The sequence below is a fragment of the Antechinus flavipes genome, chromosome 1, assembly GCF_016432865.1.
Source record: "Antechinus flavipes isolate AdamAnt ecotype Samford, QLD, Australia chromosome 1, AdamAnt_v2, whole genome shotgun sequence".
Lineage (NCBI taxonomy): Eukaryota > Metazoa > Chordata > Mammalia > Dasyuromorphia > Dasyuridae > Antechinus > Antechinus flavipes.
Genome location: NC_067398.1, coordinates 651,473,414 through 651,479,842, shown reverse-complemented (window position 1 = coordinate 651,479,842; position 6,429 = coordinate 651,473,414). Strand labels below are relative to the sequence as shown.

At 38.4% G+C, this 6,429-nt stretch overlaps 1 long non-coding RNA gene across 1 annotated transcript; it reads left to right on the top strand.

The window, feature by feature from the left end:
* Positions 1-2,808: 2,808 nt before the first annotated feature.
* On the top strand, positions 2,809-5,392 carry LOC127544659 (uncharacterized). The gene is made up of 3 exons (XR_007949507.1): positions 2,809-2,949; positions 3,548-3,661; positions 4,270-5,392. It is a non-coding gene; the product is annotated as an uncharacterized LOC127544659 (long non-coding RNA).
* The last annotated feature ends 1,037 nt before the right edge of the window (positions 5,393-6,429 follow it).

Genomic DNA, 6,429 nt, shown 5'->3' with positions numbered 1-6,429 from the left:
TATTTTATGAATCCAGCAAGAGAAATGATTATGGCTTTACTATGTGAATAACCACTTACAGTTGGACAGGTCCAGAATTTTTTTTTTTTTCGTTTCCTATTTCTTCATTCTCTACTAGATCAAATTAGCTCATGAAAAATAGCTCTGATAATAAGATTGAATTTAACACAGATGGACATAGATAATTTATCTTGATGGACCACACTAAGGAAAGTTTGGGAATAAGAGGGATATGATTAAAATCACCACTCATTAAAATAACATTTCCCATTATAATTTTCATTTTTCTCATTTGCTGTTACTCAAAGTTGATTGCCATCTATATAGAATACTCACTTTACCAAGGAGATATGTGTCAGTGAGCTGCCACAATTCATTTTTGGCTTACAAGAAACAGTCAAGTGATTATTGTTTTATTAATTTTTCCTAGCCACAACTAATAATATAATTAATTACCCAAGAATTATATTTCTTGAACTTTTAATCCATCACATGAGAATGGGGAGAGAGATTTGTTTTGATTTCTGGTGAGACAAGATTTTGAATCCTGCCTCTTGGTAGCATGGGGTTGCTCATGATTATGTCCACCTGTCCCATCAGAGGAAGAAATAGGTATGGGTCCATTCTGAGAAAGTATAAACAACATGTCTCACCACAGTTTCAATGGTAGGTAACTAAATCCAAAGGGATAGACCAGCATGGAAAAGTTATAGTTCTGGTATGAAGTCAAGAAAATCATTCCTAAGTAAATCTGGGAGAATGCACCATAAAGGGTGTGTTCTAGGTAAGATGCTGTTTTTATAGAACTACCTACATAAGGTGAACATTTTTTCTTTTTCTTTCTCACTGTTCTGTTAGGTTCAAGTGCCATTTTTAAGGTTTCAACAGAAGGAGAAAAATAAAGTGGGAAGTTGGAGAGGGAGAAAGAGAAAAAAGGGAAACCAAGGAAGAAATAAGAAAGTAGCAAGAAATGAGTGTCAAAAAAGTATCATTTTGTCTAGGTCCTTGTATCCAGCACACCCACACGCGCGCACGCGCGCGCACACACACACACACACACACACACATACATGAAGAGAGAGAGACAAAGAACCAGAGAGAAACAAAGAGAGACAAAGGATCACAGAGAAATAGAAACAGAGACAGAAACATAGAAACTGTGACAGATAGAGAAAAAAGAGAGAAAAATATAGAGACAGAGCAATCAGTACTATATTGATAGTACATTGGAATTGCCAAAGATCAGAAGTTTCCAATCTAATTTGACTAAGAAATACTTTGGCCTTTCAAATATGTTGACAAAAAGCATAATTCTTATCAGGATAGGGCATATATTATGGGAAGCAGCATGGGAGATCAAAAGTAAAGTTGATATCAAAAATGTTACTTTGTTGGTAATATGTTGTGGGAAGTGCCTGATATTATTCTGATGTGGGAAACTACTGAATTTGACACATACATGATTTTAATGATTAATAAATTAATAGGAAAATATCACAGGTATCAATATTATTCCTTTGAACCCTTCTTCATGATGTAATATAAAATAAGGCAAAGAATGAGATTCTGAGTATAGCCTTGTTCAGAAGGAGCCAAGTGGTGCAGTAGATGCTCAGAGTTGGAATAAGAAATATCTGAGTTCACTTTCTCATCAATTTGCTAATTAAGTGATCCTATGTCATTCCCTTACTCTCAGCCTCAGTTTGTTCATATGTAAAATGGAGTTAATAACAGCACATACCATGGGCATTATTGCTGAGGTGCAATTGAAAATAATTCAATTCAATAAATATTTATTAACTCCCTCATATTTGCCAAGCACTGTGCTCAGTACCAGGGAATGAAAGAAAAAAGGAAGAAAAGGAGGAAGGAATGAAGGAAAGAAGGTATGGATAAATGAACAGAGAGAGGAAAGGAAAGAGGGGAATAAATGAAAGGGAAGGAAGGAAGGAGAGGAAGGAAAACCAATGGAATGAAGAAAAAAGAAGGAAGGAAGGAAGGAAGGAAGGAAAAAAGAGAAAAGGAAAGAAGGAAAAAAAGGAGAGAGGAAGGAAATGATGGAAGGAAAAATGAAGGAAAGAAGGAATAATTGAACATAGGACTTTCTTATTATCTTCAATATAGCATATTTGCACATAGCTGTTTATAAATTGTTACCCTTTTAGACTGTGAGCTCTTTCAGAGCAGAAATTGTCTTTCACTTTTTTTTTAATTCCCCACTCTTAGCACAATGTTTAGCACATAGAAGATAATAAATGGTTATTAACTAAGTGCTTGGCTGACTTTGTAGAGTATAGAAAGAAGTACGTCATCATAACTAATACACTCCTTGTAGTCCCCTCTGAACTCTAACTTTATTCTTAATACATATGCTCTGTAGCAGCTAGATGGCTCAGTGGATAGAGTACCACCCCTGAAGTTAGGAAAACCTGAGTTCAAATCTGGTCTCAGAGAACAAGTCACTTAACCCCAATCGCTTCAGCAAAAATAATCAAATAAATAAATAAATGAAAGAATGAATAATGAATGAATGAATGTGGACAAGGAATGGATGCAAGGAATGGAAGAGGGAGCAGCAGGGTACTGAGAGACCTAGGGATGGGGTTAGTGGTTGGGAAACCTGTAGTTATGACCATGGCCCCTGTTTTCCCTATGCTCAGTCAGATGTTCATCCTCCTCCCTGTGCAGGCCGTCAATTCCCCTCTCCCGGAGAAGGATGTCCCTATAATTGACCTGTTTGGGGAGGAGATTCCACAAACTAATATGTAATGCCTTTACCTGTGGTAGGACAGAGTATGTGAGGCAGATTCTTCTGAGTTACATGATATCTTTCAGGTAAGGAAGAGACAAAACCAATGGATCCTCAGGTGGCATATATGATAAGGAACATCACTGGCTTTTGGTTAATATCACACATATATTATTCAATCATGTTTTTTGATATGAGACGTAAGTATAATTTTCATTATTTCAATATTTTATTATAAGGCAGGGCCCTAAAGGCCAATTTTGAGAGGGATATGAGCACTGGTTGCCTCCACCCTTTCCCTAACTAATTTAAGCCAATAATAATACCAGTAATCCCTGTAATCAACAGTTTTTGGGATTTTCTGGGGTGTTTTGCTTATAAACTAATACAGAGAGAGAAGTTGTGGGACTATAAGACATATCAGAGACTGAAAAATCTTCTTTCCTCAGAAGTGTGAGACTGGAACTAAAGAATTGTCTCTGGATCCCTAGAACTCCCAATAACACCTTCTATCCCTGAGGCTACTGGCCTCTTTTCTTATTTGGGATGTTTCCTGTATGAGAAGACATGAGCACAGAAAAGTGGTGATGTGCTACCTTTTGGGGATCTATGGGATCTCAATTCATGTCTTTCTACTTCTGTGTCTTCAATGGGAGGGCTGGGCCAGCAGACAGATTTAGTTGGAGAAGGCTCTTACTCTCTGTTTTTTGGGAGCTCCTTTAGCCAAAGCTGACAGTCCAGAGGGTAATTTTGAACATTTGAATGGTTATGTACTTGACCCTTGTTGTTTTCTTGCAGAAAGTCTTCACAAAAACACTTTTATGTGGCATGTGCATGGGATCCTGTCAGTGGCTTATTCAATGGAAGTGGGTATTTATATTTGTTATTTGTGGACAAAGCACAGTTGTCCAGGTAATGGTGATGTGGGAGCACAGATGGGTAGGGGAAGAGTAATTGGACAATATTAAAGGGTAGTCCTCATAAAAATCTCAGTGGGTGTCAACTCCCTGTGCTCATTCTGTTCTTATTCCAATCTTTGGATTGACCCCAGGTATCCATTTTTCCCTTTCAAAGACAGCTGTGCCTGTGATTCTTTTCAGCTTTCCACAGAAACATGTGACCCAGAAATCTCCTGAGGAATTTGGGGGTGGGCAGGGGAAAGGCTCCTGAGGATGGAATAAGTGGTGTATAATTCAGTCTGTCAAGTAATGCAGAGGTGGTAGAGAGAGTGAGTTCAGGGTGATGACTGGGGGTGGCAGAAGAGACAAGTGTTTTCCCCTTCTTAGAGGAGCGATCTGGGGAAAGAAACTATATAGTCTACTTTGGCTAATTTCTAAGAAGTGTCTATCCTTTGTTTGGCAGGATTTATTCTCTCTCTCTCTCTCTCTCCTTTTAAATAACTTTTTATTGATAGAACTCACGCCAGGGTAATTTTTTACAACATTATCCCTTGCATTCACTTCTGTTCCGATTTTTCCCCTCCCTCCCTCCACCCTCTCCCCCAGATGGCAAGCAAGCAGGATTTATTCTTAAGGAGGATTGGGTGAACTGGTGTTCTTGGAGTCTCATTTTGACCTTCTACATACTCCTAATAATCATTATTTTGAAATTTTTCTCTAATTATATTTCCTCTATTTTTATGTTACTGATCTTTTCAAGGAATTTCGCCAATACTGAGGGCATTATCTTTTTGATGTCTATATTTAGGTTATTTTTTTGTGTGGTTTCTTCCCCTTTTTCTTTTAAAAACGCACTCTGCTTCTCGGAAATAAGGGGTCCTGTCCCAACCTTTCTGTGCAGCTCTGAGCCTTGGCTTTGAGCACAAAGGCCCCCTGTGTTTGCAGGAGGAAGCTTTGCCTGCCCTTTTGAGGAAACAGTCTGGTTTCACAGTTTGCCTTCTGAGGTGGGACTGGAAGCTGACCTACTGATTTGTTCTTAGACTGAGCCAGGACTGAGCGTCTTCAGTGTGATTTGCTTTGATTAAGACCCTCTCACCAAACTTTCCCACAGTCTCTCTGAGATAGCCTGAACACACTTTTCACCCCAGTGAGACTGATTTTTCTTGAACTTTTTTCCAGTCTGTGTTGAGCTAGAAAGTTCGTTCCATTAGACTCTATTCAGAGGCTTGGTGTCATGTGATTTTCCAGGGAAACTGGGAGAACTGGAGCAGCTCTCGGACTTTATTCCACCATCTTGGCTCCACCTCAGAAGTCTTTTTTTCCTATTCTTATTTAAATGTTTGAGTTCCAAATTCTATCCTTCTCTGCCCTTTTCTCCCCTCCCCAAGACTGTAAGCAGTTAGATATAGTTTATACATGTGCAACTATGTAAGACACTTCCATATTAGTCATTTTGTACAAGAAGACTCAAATGAAAGAAAAAAACAATAAAGAGATAAATACCATATTTCATCCTGAATTCAGCCAGTATGAGTTTTTCTATGAAGGCGGATAGTGTGTTTTATTATTATTCTTTTGGGATTGTCTTCAATTGTTGTCAAGATGAAAATAACTAAGTCATTCAAACTAAGTATATTTTTAACTTGTATTCAGCTTATCTTCACAAAACAGTAGTTCAAGTAACTGGAACTTATCTTTTAGACTTGCTAGCACACAGAAAATGGCTAGACTGCCCTGGCGATCATCCAAGGCTTATCCCCCAGAGCCTTTGATGCTCAGTTTGCTAGGAAATGGGAGGGTCCCAAGAGGAAGCGCTAACAAAGATGAAGCCAGAGGAAAGGGAAGGTCCAAGGAAGAAGATAGACCAGGAGTTTTAGAACCTGATCTGGAGGCATCTAAAGAATGAAGTTGGGCTATTTTGAAGAACAAGATATTTTTCTCCATCTCTACTCTCTCCCTCCATCTTTTTTCTTTCTCTCCTTCTCTCCTTGCTTATCTTCTTCCTGCTCACTCTCTGCTTCCTTCTTCTGGCTAAATCTAGAACTAGCACCCAAACTACACAGGATTCTGCCCCTCATTCCTATATCCTCCCCTGGAACAGGGAACGGGCAGTGGGCATTGCTTCCCATCTTCTGTCCTTTCTCTCTTCTAATGCCAGCTGGTCCACAGTCTCATCATCCTTCTGTGTGGTATGGCAAATCCTAATTCAAAATGACTTCTCAGAGGTCTCTCAAAGTGAAGAATAGAAGCTTTATTCAGGAATCTCATGAAAAATGGACATCCAATAAACTGGGGTTCCTCAGGAAAAAGGAAGTCACCCCTTCAGAAATCAGGGGAGATTATATAGTCACAAGCCATAAGAAATCATGATAACTCTCCCCTCCCTCCCCTCCACAAATCTGGTCAATTCTCATTATCTTGCTTAATGGTTGGAAGTAACATGAACTTGTTAAATTTTGACCTGAATTTTATGATGCTCAGGTTGACAAGTTTTACAACTGTTTTACTTTATCCAATATGAGCACTCTATTTCCCAAATTCCCCAGGTAGATTGAATTTAAGTTATAAATTCAATCTACCTTAGTTAATGATTTTATAAGAAAACATATAATTCCTTCATAAAGAGGAGATTTGTTTAGAGGTAAGTAATCCATTAAACTAGATTAACCAAAGAGACTTGGTTTACCTCAGACTTCTTCAACAAATAGAGATTACCCAGTTTCTAGACCCCTTAGAATATCTCCAGTTCATTAATTAGTCAGCTTCTTCTAAGAAGTTAAG